The sequence below is a fragment of the Ostrinia furnacalis genome, unplaced genomic scaffold (assembly GCF_004193835.3).
Source record: "Ostrinia furnacalis isolate ACB-3 unplaced genomic scaffold, ASM419383v2 OfSCF1955, whole genome shotgun sequence".
In the NCBI taxonomy this organism is placed as follows: domain Eukaryota; kingdom Metazoa; phylum Arthropoda; class Insecta; order Lepidoptera; family Crambidae; genus Ostrinia; species Ostrinia furnacalis.
In genome coordinates this window covers 160,948-183,463 of record NW_021132194.1, presented here as the reverse complement: position 1 = coordinate 183,463, position 22,516 = coordinate 160,948, and positions in this window count along the sequence as shown.

Here is a 22,516-nt window from a genome sequence, read left to right as displayed (position 1 = left end):
AAAACTTACGATGATTACAAGGAATGCATACTTATAATACCTAACGAGAAAAAATGTAATATAAGTGTTATAAAAAAATAGACAAAAGTGGAGACACTTTTGTAATTAATTAAGTTTGTACCTAATACCTAATGAATTTAGAATAAATTATTTCGTATTTATAATAAGGTGCAACCGCTTTTAATCCTTATCCCACAAAGCAATTAGTAATACTACCTTCTCCCCCACAGAGCACATTCTCCACATTAAACACAAACTTCAAGCATTATTAATGTGAAATTAACTTCAATTGCCTAACTTAGCTTAAAAGTACATTTTTGATAAGCTTTTGACCCTAGGCTTAAGCCCAGCCAAAAAAAAAAAGAAAAAGTTGACAGACAGAGCGCGGGAATTCATTTACAGACATGAAGCTAAAGATAAAAATGGAGGCCAGACTTAGAATACCTACTTGAAGCACAACCNTGCTGGAGGAGAAGCAGTAGTCGCTTTCCCCTTTTTCTTTTTGCCCTTTCGTTTGACCTGGGTCCACCCCTCCTTGGCAGCAGTGGTGGAGGGCAGCATCAGATCTTCCGAGGGCTCTGATACGACCTGACGAGATGGGCCAGGCTTGGGCTCTTCGACTGGGGCTGCGACAGTAGCCTTGGGTCCAGACTTTGGTTTTCCCCTGGATGGGGCACGCTTTTGCGCGGAGACTTGAGTCGGGGCTGGTTTGGGCTCCGGGGCAGGAAGGGAGTTAGTCCCGGATTTCTTGCCCTTGCCTTTATCTTTGATAGATTTTGACGAGAGTTCAGACGCCGCTATCTCAGCAAACGTCCTTTTACAGTCCGCAGCAAGCGGCGGACGTACTCTTTTCTCAGGCAAGAGACGATCTTCTATACCCGCGATGCAGGCTCTGGTGAAGGCTCTCTCCTCCATCACTATTTTTCGGACAATTGTCTCGAAATCAGTGGGTTGAGAGGGCAGAGAGACCGGAGGAGAAGAAATCTCCATATCAGCTACCGCTGCCGACGTAGAAACGTCTGTTAACTTGGCATTGGCTTTAGACAGCTCCTCCTTCAGAGAGATGACTTCGGCCTGCAGGCGGGTGACAGTTGCCTGAAGCCGCTTAGTCTCTTCTGAGACTGACCGTTTGGTCAGCTCCTTCGCTATTCCCCTTAGGGAATTTGCTCTATTTTTGATAGCCTTCTGTGATGTCCCATTCATTTTTGAGCACTTTCTTACAGTCTCCATGATCTCCGACGCATCTTCAGAGGCCATCGTATCCAGCACTTCAGTACTTAGGTCCTCGTAATCCCTGAGAAGGGAGGTCCCGTAGCCATACTTGGCTCGGGCCAGGCTGGTTTGGCGTTCTCGAGCCGCGGCTGCCTCCTCATGCTCTAATTCGAGCGCCTCCCTCTTTAAGGCGTTAAATTCTTTTTGGGCCTGTGCCAGCCCCACATAGTGGCCAGTAGTAAGTTTGCGCCCACCCTTGCCTGCTCCGGCCTTTTGAGATGAGGTCCTTACAGACTTTATCGAAGGAGTCTCTGAACTAGACCCCGCCTTATTATCCATTTTGCGTTTCCGCAAGTATTTCGCACGCTGTCGCTCTTGCCCTGTGCCACCGGCTTCGGTCAGAGTCGACGAATCCGAGTCGAATCCGTCACCTGCAACAAAGAACCGGCTGCCAGAGAGAGGCAGCGGTGACTGTTCTCCTACGGGATAGCATTCTCCCAAGACGCTGGAAGCACCGAAACTATCAGCGTCATCCGACACCACCTCCGGATCTACGTCCAAAGGCTTCTTAAAAGGATCCAATGATCCCACCGACATCTCGCTATCCTGAGAAGGACCACGAGAGTCACCACCGAGTTGCTTTGTCATCTCGCTATCCTGAGAAGGACCACGAGAGTGAGAGCGAGTACTGCGTCGCATCGTCAATTGATTGACAGATTTCACCGAAAAGTAGTAGCTGGCCGGGCCTGATGCTGCGTTACCGCATGCAGTGCGTTACCGCATGCAGACGAAACTGAGACCTTCATTTCTGTTTATGTGAGTCTGTTAGCTCACATACAGAAGTAGGTAAATCGTCTGTATTTGATGTTGAAAGTTACCTGTAAGAAATGGACACCCTGTATTAATATTTCACGATAGTAAGTAGATAGGTATGCTTTACGTAGCGTAATTATATTTTTTAAACACATGCACAAAACGTGTACAACAATCTCTTCGAAACAAAAAGTTAGCAACAGCATTGTTTTCAAAATGCCAATCCGCCATCAAGCGCCATTACCACAGACGCAAAATGCGCGCGAAATGCTTGGAATATCCGAACGCCGAAATTGCGAGGCTGTATGCGTGGAATGCCTTAAACAGCGAGCGAAAAAGAAGAGTATTTGGAGCGAAAAAGTCGTGATAGTTATTCGAAAAAGGAACGCGGGGCAATTACTGGCACGCGAGCGCGGTCGCGCGCCGCTAAGGACGGTTGCACATTGGAGCAAATCGCGAAGCTCTTTTTATCCGACTACGCCGGGAGAAATGTTATGTTTTTCGAGTGTTATTAATGTGTGTATATTTCTTTGACACGCTTTGCCTATCTAAATTAAACTAGCTACGTCGCTACATGAAGCGATCACAAAATCAAAATCATGAAGTTTCATTTCCAACATCCATAGGCATTGGTGCTGCTTACGAGGGACCTCTACGCCTCCTGGCTACCACCCTGATACTACGCAGGAGACATACGACTACGAGCCTTCACTGCCTTCACTAGTGTTGTTCCGAGCCTATACGAGCCTTCACTAGTGTCGCTAGTGCGCAGTATGGCCGCGCCCTACTCGCCCAGCTCGTGACCGCCGCGAGCTGACGGGCAACCCCGGCCCCGGCTGCCGCCCTGGCACTACGCAGATATACTAGCCTTCACTGCCTTCAATAGTGTTGCTCCGAGCCTATGCGAGCCTTCATTAGTGTGGCTCCGAGCCTATGCGAGCCTTCACTAGTGTGGCTCCGAGCCTTCACTAGTGTTGTCGCTAGTGCGTAGTATGGACTCGCCCTACTCGCCCAGCGTCGTGACCGCCGCGAGTGCTGACGGGCACCCTCGGCCCCGGCTGCCGCCCTGGCACTACGCAGATATACGAGCCTTCACTGCCTATTCACAATGACTAGTATTGCTCCAAGCCTATACGAGCCTTCATTAGTGTAGCTCCGAGCCTTCACTAGTGTTGCTCCAAGCTTATACGAGCCTTCATCACTAGTGTCGCTCCGAGCCTATACGAGCCTTTAATAGTGTTGCTCCGAGCCTGTACGAGCCTTCACTAGTGTAGCTCCGAGCCTATACGAGCCTTCACTGCCTTCACTAGTGTTGCTCCGAGCCTATATGAGCCTCCACTGCCTTTATTAGTGTCGCTTCGAGCCTATACGAGCCTCCACTGCCTTCACTAGTGCTGCTAGCATAATATACAGTATGGCCGCGCCCTACTCGCCCAGCGTCGTGACCGCCGCGAGTGCTGACGGGCACCCCCGGCCTCGGCTGCCGCCCTGGCACTACCCAGATATACGAGCCTTCACTAGTGTTAAGCGCAGTCTGACAGAATATTAATATGTATGTACTTATTACAGAACGTTTTCTTCGCGAAGTTATTTAACGGGGAAACGTGAGCGTGACGGGCGCGTTTTTTATTGCTAATTTTAAAAACTTTTTATTTACTGATATTACGTGATCAGAAGGGTTTATTTATTTAAATATTACTTATTTCTAGTGTGTGTATATATAGTTTGTGTAGTTTGCTGATATTTAGGTAAGTTTTTTGATATTTTTTTCAACATGAACGAGCCCCCCGATCCTTCGGGGGGTTTCGTCCCTCCGCCAGCCAGTTTTGTTACTGTATCGTCTGAAAAGGAAAATGAATCGGCTAATATGGATACTGATAGTTCTATTAGTTCTTTACAAGCGGCTGTTTCTGAGCATTCCCCTAAAATTTCTGCAAAAAGGCGCCGAAAGCATTCCCGCCATCTTAAAACTTCAGTTGTTGGTTTACCCAAAAAAGACCTCACGAATACCTCGGCTGTATCAACCCCTGCTCAAACTCCAATTAGTGATTCCACTAAAACTAATACAAACCCTGTGATTGCATCTGCTGTACCGGCCTCAACTCACACTCCTATTGGCCGCCAAATGTATAAAAATACTGATTCTGCACCTTATGTAGTCCATGTACAAAAGATAGTTACCTCACCTGACTCTGGAACCACACTGCACCCTGTTATTTTCGGAAAACTCCTGCAAAGATATTCATTCCATAACATTATTAAAGGCAGTTTAAAAAAAATTGGCCGAAATAAAATGTCCATAGCCTTCTCAAAAAGTGAGGATGCCAACCTGTTCCTCATACATGACAGCTTAGTAATAAACAACTTAAAAGCATTCATTCCTACTTTCAATGTGACCAGAATGGGCCTCATTCGGGGTGTTCCTGAAGAGTGGTCTGATGAGGAAATAATGGGCAACATCACTGTCCCTGAAGGTTGTGGCAATATTATTAAAGTCAGACGCCTAAACTTTAAATCTTTTACTGATGGCTCACCTGTGTGGAAACCTTCACAGTCCGTAGTAGTGACTTTTGATGGTCAAATACTGCCAAAGCGAATTTACATGTGCTATAACACTCTGCCAGTTGATTTATATGTGTATCCAACCATACAGTGTTACAATTGTTGTAGGTTTGGTCATACTAAACTTCAATGTAGGTCAAAGCCTCAGTGTTACAAATGTGGTCAATCACACACCGGTGAATCTTGCCAGGTTGATGAGGAGGATGCTACTTGTTGCTTATGCAGTGGGTATCATTTTGCAACTAATAAATCTTGTCCAAATAGTAACAGTAGTATTCCCGAAACCTTAGTCAATGATTTTTTGGATAAATTGGCACCTCCATGGGTAGCTCAGGAGTTGATTCAGTGTCCTTCCTACTGGCTTAACCGCCCAGAATCACCAGAATCTACTGGCCTAACCTCACCTTTCTCTGTACATGAGCTTAAAGCCATTGTCAATAACACACATGACTCCGCTCCTGGGCTAGACAACATACCATATTCATTTTTCTCCAATGTCAATGACAATATTCTTGAGTATTATTTACAAATAATCAATTCCATTATGATGACAGGTAAAATGGGTAATATTCCCCCATCTTGGAAATGTCAACTAGTGTTGCCATTTTTAAAACCGGGTAAAAATCGTTCTGATGCATCTTCCTATCGGCCTATTGCGCTGTCATCGGTTTTAATCAAGCTTGCGGAACATCTGGTTAAAAACAGATTGGAGTGGTATATTGAAAGTAATAAATACTTGGCTGGTAGTCAGTATGGATTCAGGAAGGCTAGAAGTACTATTGATAGTTTAAGTTTACTTATTTCAGATGTTAGATTATCCTTGTCCGAGAATGAGTCATTATTAGCCGCTTTTCTTGATATCCATTCAGCATACGATAACGTTATTTTACCGATTCTAAAAACAAAACTTGAGAAATTAAACGTACCACAAATTTTTAGTAATTTCATTATTAACATATTATCGGATCGTCTCATTAGGTTACCATTTGTAGATACTGATCGCTCTGTATGGAGAGGTTTACCACAGGGCTCGGTTCTTAGCCCCCTTCTATACAATATCTACACCTACGACCTAGAACCAGCGCTAGGTAATAATATAAAAATTCTTCAATATGCCGACGATCTGTTATTGTATTATGCTGATAAATCACCTACAATCGCTAAATCAGTATTAAGTTCCTCACTAGTTTTATTAAGCAAATGGATGGATGACAACGGCTTACAAATCTCAACTTCTAAAAGTGCAGTTATGTTATTTTCTCGTATGCGTTCACCCCCACTCCTAGAAGTACTTTATAATAATGAGGTTATTCCTTTAGTAGATCATTTTAAATATTTAGGTGTTATATTAGATTCGAAGCTCACTGGTACTCCACATTGTAATTACATTATCACTAAATGTGAGAAGCTCCTAAATATGCTTAGGTGTCTTTCTGGCGTGTGGTGGGGAGCTCACCCTTTCTCCATGAAATTACTTTACAATGCGCTTATTAGGAGCATATTAGACTATGGAACCTTTCTTTTAGAACCTGGCAGTGTAACATCTTTTAAAAAACTTGATAAAATTCAGTATAAGGCTTTGAGATTGATAACTGGAGCCATGCGTTCTAGTCCGATTAATGCCCTCCAAGTTGAAACCTGTGAACCCCCATTAAAATTAAGACGACAGTTTTTATCTGATAAATTTCTATTTAGAATTATTCAGTTTTCTAACCATCCCCTTGGAGCCAAACTTCAATCCCTCTCTGAAATAATAAGCACATCTAGTTATTGGAGTCACAAATCTATCCCATGCTTGGTTACTAGTTACCTAAAGTTTAAGTCTCTATCGTCCCCGACTCACAGATCTGACAACCTCCCTCTTTTTAGCTCCAGTTATGAATCCCTTTCCTTTGCACTTAAAGTTTTTTATGATCTATTTGATAAAAATGATCCCAATATAAAAAGTCTTTTTAATTATGTTATTGACTCAAAATTCCATGATTTTCATTTAATTTTCTCTGATGCATCGAAACATACTGCTGCAGACTGTGTAGGTATAGGAATTTATCATTCTCAGTATAAAATTGTACAAAAAGTAAAAATGCCACCAGAAACTTCTGTTTTTACCGGAGAATGTCTTGGACTTTTAAAAGCTGTTGAATATGTAAAACTAATGAAATTAAAGAAAACTGTTATTTTTACGGACTCCATGAGTGCTTTGCAAGCTTTAAATAAATTTCCGTTTCACCTCAAATATCAATACCCTGTAATTTTTGAAATAAGACGTATGGTATATGACTGCTTTAAAAAAAAAAAAGATTATGTATATAGTATTCAATTTATTGTAAATTACAGTATATTAATATGGTCATTTTATCCTACCTCAATCCGCTCTCCTGATCACTTTCTTCTCTCCGTCCGATCCTTCCGTTCCGTATTTTTCTTTCCTTAACCGTTTCCCCGTTTTTACTCGACGAATGGCAACACACAAGCCGTGTAAAGCCAAAAAAGAAAAAAAAAAAAAAAAAAAAAAAGTTATTTAACGAAGTGTCTACTCAATGTCGTCAACAATATGGTGCAATGAGGGCTATCGTTTTTGTACTTAACAGTTGGCACCCCTGGCGATTGACAGGACCTTACTCTACAGTGGCGCCATCTTGATGAGCGCAAATGCGATAGTCCTCCTACCACTTTCGCGCTCACCAGCCGGCGCCACTGTCTTCGCTACTAGCAAGTGACAGGACCTTACTCTACAGTGGCGCCATCTTGATGAGCGCAAATGCGATAGTCCTCCTACCACTTTCGCGCTCACCAGCCGGCGCCACTGTCTTCGCTACTAGCAAGTGACAGGACCTTACTCTACAGTGGCGCCAACTGGTGAGCGCTAAAACGATAGCCCTCATTAAGTTCGTCTCAGAGTCAAAATGACGATTTGTAAGAACTATTTATTAGTCTAAACAAATAAAGAAATTTTGACTTTGACTTTGACTTAAGCACCGTTTCGTCTACAAACGTCAGTGATGGGTACTGTGCCGATGCGATAGGGCTTACTGGTACGCCGCGCGTGTTTTGTTTTCGATGCCTACTCGGGGAGATGAACAGGCCTAGCTGTATGGGTGGACGCGTCCTTACTCGCCCAGCGTCGTGACCGCCGCGAGTGCTGACGGGCACCCCCGGCCTCGGCTGCCGCCCTGGTACTACGCAGATATACGAGCCTTCACTCGACTATCTATTCTTACATAATTTCATTATTTACTGTACTGGCAGGGTCTTTATCTTAGTTCGTTACTTAATGTTAGATTTAATAAGTTACATGTGGAATATAAAAGATGATGGGGATGTTGCTATAGACACGTTCAGCTTCTAGAGTTGAAAGAGAAAATACATTCGTATTGAGGAAACGAAGGAATACACAGATCAGCGATTTGATAACTCTTTTATAATGCTAATAACTAGGGACTGGAATCCGCTGCTGAAGACAGCACTATAATCCGGGCTTTTCAAGGTGAGAGTGAACAAGCACTTATAGGGTAGATACCAATGATACCATCCTAGACAGCATCTCACTTAACATCAGATGCTATTGCGGTCAACCTGCCTTGTTCTGCATAAAAACACGCATTTCAAATCATGGAAAATAAACATAACTTTTACTGAAAAACCCAAGCAGGTGAATTTTCAAACAAAAACCATCTTTTCCATCATCCGCCCTTGTTTTAATCAGTTTTCTCTCTTTCTTAGTCAGTTTTGCATCCTTGATCAATAAATATTCATCATGATCACACTTGACAGGCCTTCACCCGTATCTAATGCAATGAAATGTCCAAGAAGTTATGCACTATCCGATGACCTGAGGCATCGGCCTGATGGACGGCTGCAAACCGCCGTAAACGCGAGTGTTTATGTATTATGTAGGTACATTATTTACTGACAGCCCACCAAGCCCCCCAGGCTTGTTACGTAAGCAATCTTACAACAACGTTACTATGTACTTAATGCTAGCTGGTGCACTTCTGAATCGTGCACAAAAAAAAAAGATTACTTATTTGAATTTAGAACTGTCAAACTGAAGTTGTGTTTTATTTTCTTTTTTATTTTAATGGTTGCACTTTGTCGGACTTCATAGGACAACTTTTTGCTGTTCCTTTTTTTGTCTAGCTGATCCGACGAACGTCCTACTACCTACGCTGGCGCTACGATGCTTTCTATACAATATTGCAAGTTTTAATATACGAAATCAAACAAAAGCATAATAACAACGTGCCTACTTGCACGGAACTCATTGTTGCCAAGTTATTATAGGGGGCCAGATTGTCTTATTCCAATATGCCTGCACTCCTCTAAAACCAAATACCTCCAGGCAACGCGGTCCCCTTTCAAACGATCCTATAAAAACCCAGAGTTACTGGCAGCCACGATTGATCGCCTCGAATATGTTCCAATTAAAAAGAAACCTATTCTCTTTTCGAATTTGACAAGCTGCGAAATGAGGCGGCCGAGCGGCGGGTGGCGGGAAAGACAAAGGACGATCGGGACTACAGATTAAACGCATTTTTATAATTGCTTTGTTTTTCATTTTACGCCTTAATTTGTATGGAGACCGATTTTTCAATCAATAGTTTTTTATGTTCATTTACATCTTGACTTAAAGTTTTAAGCGTAACAAATAATGTAGAGTATTTTATAGAGTTCCGCGTTTTTTACAGTTATTGTGACAATATTATCTTACTCTTTACAAACAAACGAGTCCCACGCACTTAAAAAGAAGATGCAAATAAATCAGCTGTTCAATAAACAAAAAACAGCCAATCTTGAATAAAAAAGAAAGGATTATCTTTTCACGGGCAGAGATTAAAAAAGATTTCAAATTCGAATTTCAAAGCGCCCTCCAGTACAGTTGCTAGAGGCTATTTACACTTACTCTATGCCAAACTGCACGCTAGCTGCGCCGGATTACCAAGATCTTTCATTAGGTAATGGAAATCCGAGGGGTGGTTGATTTAGTTTTGGCGGTTATTTTTTGTGTGCAATTTCGGGCGATTGTTCGGTTAAAGTAAGTAGTACTTATTTGATGATGTCGCTTGGGGTGTGTAGGAGTCTAGGAGTTACAGCGACCATTGTGTAATGCAGGTCTTAGATTATTCTCGAAAATGTGTCTTCAAGTGAGAGCCTAAGGAAAATGGAAAGTCTTATAAAGTTCTTTGGAGTTAATAACGGGAAAACCCCGACCAAAACACTACAGACATTTTTAACTGACTTCAAAAAAGGAGGAGGTTCTCAATTATACTTAGCAAGAAAAACCAATTTACTAAAGAGTATTACTTAACTTCTCCGGAGATTAATATTTTTTTTCATTCGTGACGAAAAATAAGGACAAGCGAAACTTAGCCTAGCACTTCACTTTTAGGCTGCTACGATTAGCTTGTTGAATTCAGAAGTCTTTCAGATCGCGGTTGATTTTTACAAAAACATTTTTATTCTTAATTCATGTTACCACTGTGCTGAGTTCTTACATTAAAAAAACAACTTCAGTAGTACCAACATGTGGTTACAATCTTGTTAGGCCGCGCGGCGGGCGGCGGCGTCCAACAGCGAGGGCGCGACCGACGCTACCGCGCGTTCTTATTTTGAATTTTGACATATTGATGTGTTCGTAATTTGAAATGAGTTGTTATGGCTACTGTGGTTTATGGTTTTTGTGTTTGTGGACAGGTGAAAGGCGAAGGCATTGCGTTGTGCGGGTTTGGAATTTTATGCCAGATCCAGCAACGCTTACCAGAGATTAGATCAGTTTATCTCTTTTAAAGTAGGTTGTAATTGGAATTGGTCACAATATTGCACTTTATGGTGCTAATTTATTATGATTAAGTCAGATACAAGAATCTAAGTTTAATCCTATAAAAGCAATACAAAGCCTTCAAATTATGATTGAATTAAACAGGATTTTGAAACAATATGAGCTACCATAGGCATCTGAAAAGCTCCACTCCAATACACTGGTAAGCATAGCACAAAATAATTACAAAACAAACTGGAAACTAAAACACGTATTCAACTATGTAATGTAATTCTATCATACTTGCGAAGCGTACCAGGTTTTATCTAGAGTCTAACTATACTTATTAACCACTAAACCAACACTGTGTTGTTTGAATGGACGCCCATCAAGGTCAAAGCGTCATTACACTACATTGTCGTCTCATTTAACCAGCTGTCAAACTTGACACAAGGTGCTTCATCAAGCAAACCATAGACAAAGGTAGCGTCAATAGTGCCACATGTTCACCGCGCTCGTTATTGTGAAACAACGAGCGCGTTTGTCAATTAAAAATGTCTTGAATAAATAATTGGGGGAGCGGGTTATGTGAGATGCTGCCAACCTTAAAAAATATACATGATTTCATTCTGAAACTGAAGAATGTGTCTTGATGAAAAAAGCGGAATCGTGCTACGTTTTGCGTGGCGCTTTTTAAGAGAGCCTTACTTCCAGTTGCAGCAGTGACTGCCATGGGGCTAAATGATAATTTTGAAACTGATTAACTGACTAGTCTTTGTAAGTATTTACTTAGTATCTACAGACAGAAGTAAATACAATAAATGCCTTTTGGACGTTGAAGTTAAGCATGATATTACCACCTTGATGGGTGGACGTCTCACGCAGCGTTTTCCAGGGCGCCCGGGCGTGCCAAAATTGCATTCCGATATTTTGGTAAGAATTGTCATTCTTGTCTCACTCCTGCATGACACCAACCGTATCGTTGCGCAATAATCACCGATGATCACCCTCGATCGCACCCCTCGCACAAAAGCGCGCGGACGACGCGCGATTGTTTTGTTTTGCGTTCTAATTTCGAATGCAAGTGTCTTTTTGAAAAGGTATTTTATGACGTCAAATGAATTTTAATACACTTTTCTATTCTGTGGTTAATTTGTTGTCTGTAGTAGGTATTGCTTTACGAACACCAAATCTTGTAAGCATGTAGAGACGACAGCAAATTAGAATACATTTTTGTAGCAAAATAGCATAAGTTATGTGTGCATTACATTTACATGTTTAAGTTACATTTTTACAAGAGAGGCTTACTTAACTTGATGTAGAGAAAGAGTGCCTTGATGTAAGCCGTCGTCTGTAGTATAAAATTATTGCCACTCAGCCATTGCTGCCACACCGCCACAATTCATGACATACAATTTAGGATATATGTATTTACCTAATCCAGTGGCATACATACTACCTACCATTTAGGATGTGAGCCTGGATAAGATGGGCACAAATGCAGAAAATAGGTAAGAAATATACTTACAGACAAAAGTACTGAAAAATTGAACATTAAAACGTTATAACACTCGACGCATAAACCAATTTGACTGCATAAAAAAAGAAACAAAAAAAAAACAAAACCATTTGGAATCCGCCAAAATCCGTGAAAATTCAACTTTGGAAGCCCGTAGCAATAGAGCGGAACGATTGTCAAATATTATGTACTTACATCTCACTCGACGTCGACACGGCTTTCACCGCCGGGAAGCCATCTGTCAGCTCTGTGGTACCTAACTATTCCGAGCTTGACTAGTGATGTCTATTGACGATTAATAGAGATGCCATTCTGACAAAGCTGTTTTCTATGCTCCTACTGTGTTAATTTAGCTGTTTGCTTGGAGTGCCATTATTAGTTGTGTCCCTTGTTTGATTCGATAGATATAGGTAAGAGCCTGCACATCAGGCTATACACATTTATTCCAAATTATACGCACTTATTATAATCACAAAAGAAGCCATAGTATTTACTAGGGCATGAATATCGGAATCTCGGAATCTCGTAATATCGGAATCTCGGACTGCGAGATCCGATATTTCAATTCCGATATTGAGCGACCCAATATCGTAATATCGGAATCAGATAAAAGTTTTAATTAAGGTTTTAAACAAAGCGTTTAAACTCGCCACAACCTGCCACAAAGCCCAAAGTACATGATTGGCAAAGACCAATGATTTTCTCATGTCTCTCACCATCACTTTTTGTTCCACCGCAAATATTTTAATATCTTTACTATTTATGGTTAATTTAACTTGTTCCAAATCAATTTTAGCATTTGCCATAGGTACGTGGTCAACAAAGAACGACATCTCAACTCCCTTTCAAACATTAAGTTTACTGGACTATGGACCGTCAGTTCTGCATACTATGTGTCCTGCCCATTGCCACTTCAGCTTGCTAATCCGTCGGGCTATGTCAGCGACCTTAGTTTACGGAGCTCCTCATTTCTGATTAGATCTCGTAAAGAAACACCAAGCTTATCCCTGTCCATAGCACGTTGTGCCCTATATTCAAAGGCCACGTTTTCGAGCCGTATATCATCACTGGTAACACACACTAATTGAAGACTTTCGTCTTCGTATTAGACGATTTACCTCTTTCTCGAAATTGCATCTAACTACCTAGCTGATCGTTTGTCCGAGATAGACATACTTACTTGTCAACAATCTCGAGAATCGAGCTCCTAACCGAAACTGGGTAAGGAGCAACATGGACATTCGACATAAGCTTCGTTTTTTCCATATTCATCCGAAAGCCTAGGCTACCTGTTGGGAAACTCGATTAAGGTCTTCGAGCATTGTAATAAGGTCTTCCAACGGTTCTGCCTTAGTACGAAAAACAGACGGACGATGAGGCAGCAAGGTTCTGAAGTGGAGGCCACGTACCGGAAAGCTCAGCGTAGGACTCATAACCACAAGGTGGACCGACGAACTCATAAAGATAAAGGTAGCAGGAAGGCGCTGGATACAGGCCGCCACCAACCGGTCATTGTGAAAATCAGCATCGGAGCCTGTGTTCAGCAGTGGCCGTCCTATAGCTGACATATGGCTGGCTAGTGGTTTTGTGAGTTGTACATCGATATCAAAGGAACAAATTACAAGCATAAAATATTCAAGTTTTTTACCACTATCTACAATTTTTGTAACACGTGATTTGAATGACTCTAAAATTCGTTCCGCCAACATAAAACAGGGTAATATAATGAAGGAGTAAAAGTTTGTTTGATACCTGTGATTTTACAAAAACACTTTAATTATTTGCTAGTCCATATAGGCTCATTATCAGTAACCATTCATTATCAGGTGATCCGTCTGCTCGTTTGCCTCTTGTCACATAAAAAACCAAAAGCTAAGGCATAAATGTTGGTTTTAGTTTGAAAACAGGGTACTTAAAGGTACGGTACCGTAAATCTAATAAGAACTAAATTAATATACCTATTTCATACTAAAAATCTATATATTAAGTATCGAATTGATGATAAAAGGCAACTAGTGAAGACTTGTAAGTAGCAGATTCTCGCTAAGTTAGTCCAAAGGGTGTCTAAACTGAACTGTTTTTAGACTCGCAACGAAATTAGTTGGAAGAGACTAGGAGGAGTTTGTGGTTTCGTTTGGTTAACTTCCCTCCAGGGCTAAACGAATGCAACCTAAAATTTAAACAACGTTAAAAAACTTGTAGTTAAATGTAAACACGTGAAAAGCGTGGGACGTCCACCTACAAGGTGGACCGACGACATCGTAAAGGTAGCAGGGAAGCGCTGGACGCAAGCCGCTACTAATCGATCAACATGGAAAGCATTGGGGGAGGCCTATGTTCAGCAGTGGACATCCTATGGCTGAAATGATGATGATGATGATGATGACGTAAAAAGCCAGTAATATTTATGGAAAAACGTCAAAGCTACGAGTATCATGCCTTATAGGTAAACATGCCTTTTCATGTTCAACTTCAATAAGTCGCATACATCATGTATCCTTGAGGTCTTTATGCAAGAGGGCGCGACACGTGACATTAATTATTACACCTGCGCTCAAGCCGGGCCGGGCCCAGCGTGGGCTCTGGGCAGCATGCTAGCCCGTACACGTGTTAACTTGTACCATCAATTTGTGCTTGCTTGGAGTTTTAACATGATGTTATTTTTAAATTACACCTAACTACATATAGAAATCTAAAAAGCTCGAGCTTTGTTAGACAGGGGTACGGTCTAAAAAAGCTCGAGTATTTACTAGATTAAAATGTCATTTCCATTATAAATGCGAAAGCAGTTCTGTGTTACATTATTACTCTTAAACTTCTGTAAGTACCTACCAATTTTGACGAATTATGGTAGGTATAACTTCGAGATTGGGGTCACTGAAAATTTTGAAGGTGAACCTCACGTGTGACGTGTGCTACAAAAATCTGTGAGAAGAAGAAATAAAAAAATAAAATGATGATATCGAATTTCTGACTTCACCATACCATTTATATGCCCATGTTAACATGGGCTAGCGTCGGCTCATATACCCATTTACCTAACACCCTGTAGAGTAGAGATGAAACGGATAGTAGTTTGGCCGGATACCGGATACCGGATATCCGGCCAGCTGCTATGCCGGATAGCCGGATATCCGGCGGCCGGATAGTTGGCCCATTGTCTCGTTGCATGTCGTGACGAGTTTAGCGCCGCACAGGTGCTTCGAACGCGATCAGTGGGTCTATTAGTAGACTAGACTAGTCACACTTTTTGGAAAATCGAATCAGTCCGAATAGAATGTCGGATTTTTCCACTTGTCTAGGGGGCAGATAAATTCGGGCGATTTCGGTTGCCTTCGTGAATGTGTGATTCGTTTACTTGCTGCGTAATCTGACCGAACTGCATCATCATGACATCAGACCGTCAGTGAAAAATGATCGCCTATTTTATTTGGCAATATTTTTACTTAACATACAGGATGGCCAAAACAGTGAGGTCTAAAAGAAAAATTTAGATTCCTTACATCAAGGTGTATCTAAATCACCCCCATGTGTATAATACGATTTTGCTTAGTTTTGCAGATATAGTTAATTTTGTGATATTTTAAAATTCTATGACCTAGTAGGGTTTAAAAAAATTTATCTTTATTTTGGGTTGATTTTTCTCAGATTTCTTTTTTTTTACAGATTCGTTATTAATTGCAGATATTTGAAAAAATAATCACCTTCCTATCTTTCATGCAATATACAAAAGTTTTGCTAGAAACATTAAAATTATGCTTTTAGCAGAACACTGTCAAACTTTCAACTTAAAAGTTTGAGTAAAAAAAATTACTTCCATAGGTCCAAAACCATTTCAAAAACTGCGCCGTTTCCTGAACATTCATAATAATACAAAAAAAAACATGTACTTAATGGGCCACTATTTCCTGTAATCGTTCCACTAAAGTAGTAAGTCGGAGATTCCGTTACATGTTTTTGACTTTCTTAGAGTGAATTAATATTGGGAATCCTATTATTTCGGAATAATATTTTTTTTACTTAAACTTTTAAGTTGAAAATTTGTAAGTGTTCTGCTAAAAGCATAATTTTAATGTTTCTAGCAAAACTTTTGTATCTTGCATCAAAGATAGGAAGGTGATTATTTTTTTCAAGTATCTGCAATAAATATCGAATCTGTCAAAAAAAAAGAAATCTGAGAAAAATCAACCCAAAAATAAGATAGTTTTTTTTAAAGCCTACTAGGTCATAGAATTTTAAAATATCACTAAATTAACTCTATCTCCTAAACTAAGCAAAATCGTATGGGGGTGATTTAGATACACCTTGATGTAAGGAATCTAAATTTTTCTTTTAGACCTCACTGTTTTGGCCACCGTGTATATTTACTATTTATGTATTCGTCATTAGAGTGAATAGCCCAGAAAAAGAAATTAGTTTTTTTTTTAAAGGCCTTAATATTATGGCTTTATGTAACTTTTTGGACTTTAAATAAAAGCCGTCATAATTATAAGCCATTTTATTTTACCTCTAAGATTAAAGTATTTCATTTCATTAATAGGAAATTGTTGTAGTTTTTTAATATCCGGTATCCGGCCGGATAGTGAGTTACTATCCGGTATCCGGCCGGATAGTAAATTTAGGCCGGATATCCGGCCTACCGGATAGTTGCCGGATATCCGTTTCATCTCTACTGTAGAGTATTATGAAAATGCAACTAGTAATATTTTAAGCTATGGTCCTTCTCTACAGGCTTATTAGAGTGGAAAATTCGGATTGTAAGATTTAGTAAAAAAAAAACTCACGAATTAATAATCAATAACTACGTTGATTCGTGTGCATTCGATTGATTTACTTCACCAACATTTATCAAACATGTAAACTTGCTCCTCAATGACCGCGTGAGTTGTGAACGCGCGGAAGGAACGCGTGAGCGAGTCCGTGATGTACTGCCGTCTCTCACGGCACCTGGCGACTTGGCCAATAGTGTTGTAGCTAGTACAGAATACCTAACAGTCATAGTACAGGTAACAGCACATCAAGATAAGCACAGCAACTAGTCAAGTTAAGAACTGTTCCAACCTTTTAAGGAATAGTTTCGACTTTGTCACCAACATTTAATTTTATCAAACATATAACTTGCTCCTCAATGACCGCATGAGTTGTGAACACGCGGAAGACGTGAGCGAACCCGTGATGTACTGCCGTCTCTCACGGCACTTGGCGAATAGTGTTGTAGGGTACTAAGCGACAATAGCCCAATGGTGAAGGTATGGTCGACTTTAAATCCGAGGAACGCTGGTTCGAACCCCGCCGCTGGACTATTGTGGTGAACCCACTCATAACACAAGCATATTTAGCTTAGCAGGAGGAGTTAACGGGACTATTAGTGAATTGTGCAATACAAATCAGTTATATTCTTAAAAAAACATGTTAGCTTGGCTCATTACCATCAGCTCATTTAGTCTCTAGTAAAGGAGGACGATCATCTCTAGTTTAACAAAAGCAAATTTAAAATTTGGCTTCACTTCTCACGCTGGCTTTCCCAGATGGATTGATGAGGAGGCCGCAAGTGATGCGTAAATAAATACGTTTTATATTTCGCGTTTACGTTTTTTTTTGTTGCCTGGATCAACTAAAACGGCAAATCTTAAAAATCACAGCTTTTTATAGTCCTACTCGATTATATTAGTGGCTTTTTTACCGATAACCGTAATTACATCACTATCCAAGACATGAAGATACTGGTAATTCAATTGTAACTGTACCGATTGGCGCATCTTTAACATTAACATGTTATACGCATCGCTGTCACGCCATGTTTCCATTTTATTATGCCTTGTATCGCAAATAAAAACAGCTGTTTTATAAGTTTCGAGCAAGTGAGTTATCAACAACGAGTCAAAGTATTATTTTACTAGTATAATATACGTGAAATACATTGGGAAAGATTTCTTTCTAATATACTGCACTCATAATGGTTAAAAGTAAACGAAAACTTAAAAAAGTAGGCCTCAAATGAAATGCAGCCAGTAGATTGTCTATGCCGCTAATAAGCGATAAACAAACTTTAATTTTTACCAAAAAAATTGGTTTACAAAAGTAATAATTATGTACCTGTGGTATTTCAGTACTAATGTAGATAGATAGTAGATTATTCTGATGTTGTCTCATGCTAATATTGTTTAAGTTATCATGTGAATATTGTTCATTATCAAATAATGTCGCTTTAATAGGCCATAGTTAACAAAAGCCTTGTCACAGTGACTTCAATTAGGTAAATACGAGTATACCTGTATCACAATCACAATTCACAGATGACATTTGTGATATTAGGCCGGGCGCAGACTGTGGAGATCAAACGCGGGCTGCGCGTGACACGCCTTTGTGGCTTGGCCCTCGCCCACTCGCGGTAATTTAGATTCGCCCCAATATACAAACGTGGATGAATTTTCACTTACTTTAAAGATTTGTTTCTATTCGATTAGCGAAATGTATATTGATATAAAATAAATTAGTGTTAATAACGAGGTATTTCTTGCCCTGCATATTTATTTATTATTAATTTAATGGACTAACTGTTTACTAGAATATTTTACGACAAAAAAATTGGCAAAACAAAAAAATCTAACCTCCAGCTGCCAAAACACAACAATGCTGTTAAAATTGAAATGTTATGGTGATAGACATTGGAAAGATTGTGGTAGCTAGCTAAGCTTACTTAGAACAAGCTCTACTACCAACAAAACCGAGCCTTACCGGGAATCGAACCCGGGGCCTCTGGGTCAGGTGGACTAAATCCAGTCGGCGTGACTTAGTTAAAACAATAAACCTCGTGTAAATCAACTATATTTTATTCATTGCCAAATTATTTTACTACTGTTTACAATAATTGTTATGACACGTCTTGAAATCAAACTATAGTTTTGTATCAATATTATTATGTTAAGTTTCTGCCAACGTATCCTTTACAAGAACCTGATTCGACCAATCGCATGGTATTAGGCAATATTACCAATTTATTTCCCGCCTGGATTAAATGGGTGTAATTTAAATAGGCAAGTGCACGAAAACAAGTTGATATTTCAAGAAACCTAAGTTTAGTCTGTAATCGCAATGGTAATTCGTAGCGGTGCGACTAGCGAACGAAGAAAAGCGATTTTCGTAGTAAGCGGGTGAAAATATCGCTATATTAGGTACATACAATAAGTATTTTGCTTGTATTCGGACTTCACGAACGGTTACTTACCATTGCATTTGTTATAAAAACATGCTCGAATTTTAAGCATTAAGATTCACAAAACGAAAATACATTACATATAATATGTACGTATAGCTGAATTTCTAAGAAAAACAGTACGGAAAATCTTGTATCTATAAGTTACTTTAAGCAGTACCTAAAGCGGCTACTTGTGTCAAATATGTATAGCGGTGCTGGTTTCTTAGTTCAAACTTGTAGTCATAATTTTGGCCCATAAGAACCGGTGTTTGTAAGCGCCGACTTTAAAACATTTAGTTAGAGCAATATTAAATATGTACTTACGCAAAGCTGGCATAAGCAGTGGCAAGATAAAGCTACGTTACAACCTAGGTAAAAAAAAAATCCATTGATCCCTTTTTCGCTAGCGGATAATGTTTCAGCTCTTAGTCCAGCAGTGCACTTACGTAACCTAATGATAATTTCTGTTAGGTTACCGTCCCCCAGCAACGCCCTAGACCGAGGTCTGAGCTCGACTTTGGGGTGCCCATAGGCTCGTTGCATAAATTTTGAGGTTGAGAGCCATCTGCGCTCATCTATTGCCCGGTGAAGTTGAGAAAGCCGCTCAGGGCTATCATCATAGTCAGTCCAAAAATAAAAAGATAATTTAAAATTTGTCCATACTTTAAGACTCTTTTTACCGCTTATTCTCCCTACTAAACCCTACCCAAGTCAGGCAGTCCGGCACGCATGCTAACGGCACAAATTGATTTGTGCGCGCGCGGCCGCGAGAGGTTATAATTTTCGCGCCACGCCGCGCGGGCCCACGCTGCGCTGCCGACCGGACGCCGCTTTTTATGAATCTGTTAATTTGAAAATAGAATGTTAACAAACAGCTGTTTATGGATGTGAAGTACTGGCCGCTGTGCGTGATTAAAAAGAAGAAGTCTACTGAATGCTGATCTTTTTGGACCTCTTTGGAATCGTTTTACTATGTGAAACCTATTGAATCTCTTTTCTTTTTAAATAGAAAATGACAGTTTCGAATCATTTTGTAATGCCATCTGAAGGGAAAGTAGTTACCTAATCTTAAAATTACTCAAAGAAAAAATACGTTTTATTTTTGTAAAGATTTCAAAGATTTATGATTTTTTTGGATTTTACAAAATTCCACCCTGTATCTATAAGAAACCATGGCTCATCAGTTTAGTTCCTTTCTTTTACCACCTGCAAAAGAAACACGTCTTTTCCAACACCGCCCTGTTTGTATAGGTACCAGGCTGGCAGAGACGCAAAGCGTTCACAATACTGCGTGCTCTCGCTTAATGACCGCTGAATATTTTAGAGCGCGGCGCGCTGACAAACGAACGGCTGACAATGTGTGACGTCTAACTAAACACATCACTAGTCTGTGTGAAGCTGTAAATTTTTAATGGTTTGGCTGAGTGGTTCTATGCCTTTGCTATATATTTTTAGATGGTTTCAAAAAGATTAGAACTATGTAGGTGTTTAATGCATAAATTCTGATGATGATCATATTGAAAATAAAGAAATGTTTACAAGAATAGCAATAGCTAAGTTGCATCACCTTAACTTTAACCGGTCTTTTTGCATACAAAGCGGTTGACAGACTTTTGACGTTTGTTATACTCGTAGTTAAAGTAAGATGGTGAAACCCAGGCTAATAGTTTTCCAAGTTATCTAGAAAAACGCAGCAGATTCATTAAAATTAAACGTTAAAAGTGATAAAACAAAAACAAGTGACAAGTTGGACATCTTAATAACAAAAAACAACCTTACAAAAAGCATGTAACAGGCAGTTCATTCAGATATCTGTACCCCCAGTGAAAAGGGATCTAACTCGACTTAGATCAAAATTGACTTTATAACATAATGTGAATCTCTGAAAAATTAGCTATTTTTGTATCTAATCGGTATGTTTCTACGACGTATAGAAAAGAAAATAATTTTGTGCCAAATGATACAAGTAAGGCTTTGTGAACCAATTTTGAGTTTTCTTTCGTGTATATTGATACATGTCTACTTTTAACAAAGTGTACCGGAGGCTTCTTTCAATTTTTCATTGTGTCAAGAGGTACGACTCGTGTTACTACTTTTTACACGATTGAAGTTTTTCAGATTGAATTTGTGATTAACAATATAAGATGACTCATATTAATATACACAAAAAAAACTATGTATTGTTGGTTGGTGAAAAAGAATGTAACTTAATTTATATCACAAAAAGTAAAAGACAAATGATTATTTATTTTGTGTATAATGATTCAATTAGACTAATACCATTAACCACAAAAGTTTCGTACATGTGTAAAATGTTATCAGTTACTTAGATCAAAAACATTTGAAAATCGCAACTAATGATTTGGTTAATTATTTGGTGTAAAATGATATAACTTAGCCCAATTGTCAGATTAAAGGAAAACATAATGCGTAGTTTATAAATCAAAGAACTTTAGTTAATAGTTTTAATAAATAATGGTTAACATCTACTAGTAAAACATATAATTGAATTCATAGTGCCTAACGTTGTCAATAAAAGTACTTAATAAGTGCATTATAGAATTTACAAGAGCTCCAACTACCAGAACTCTTTATAAACAAAACTCATCACCTTAGACAATAAATTGAACTGGGCGAGTCATGTCGAGAACAAAATAAAAATGGCCTGTATAGCATTCCATCAGTGCAAGAGACTCATTGGTAGTAGATGAGGTCTCAACCCAAAGATAACACTGGCTCTACACGTCGGTTATATGGCCCTCTTACACAAAATATTATAGATCACTTGTGTGGTGGCACAGAACACAACTATCAACAGCAAGATCAAAACTCCAAAGCCTGCAACGCCTAGTAAGCATAGCGGCCACTAGTTGTATGAGAACCACTCCATCGACATCACTTGAGTACCTTCTGAATCTCAGATCTTTAGACCTCATCATTCAGGAGGAAGCGCAAGCAGCCGCTCTAAGACTTAAAGGTAAGAACGGCATATAGAAGCAAAACAAGGAGACAGGACATTCCACGATCCTGCACAAAACCCTAATAAAAGAAATACCTCTCACCGAGGCACCTATCGGCAGAATTCCCTGTGTTCACTCTTCGACTGAAGATATAATATCCAGCTTACAGCGGAAACGCAAGATTGCTCTGGAATCAATGAAGTTAGGATATTACACTGACGGCTCCAAAACCCAAAAAGGTACGGGAGCTGGTGTCTTCTCGAATTACCTAAATATACTAAGAATATCAACAACACTTGATAAACACAATACAATTTTCCAAGCAGATTGCAATCAGAGCAGCACAGGCGGTTGCAACCATAGACATCCGAGGTCTGAATATAAAAATAATCTCAGATAGTGCAAGCAATACAAAGCAACTTAATATACTACATTATAATACTTATATTGGAATGCCATGACGCGCTCCTAAGTCATTGCAGATGCAAATGGCG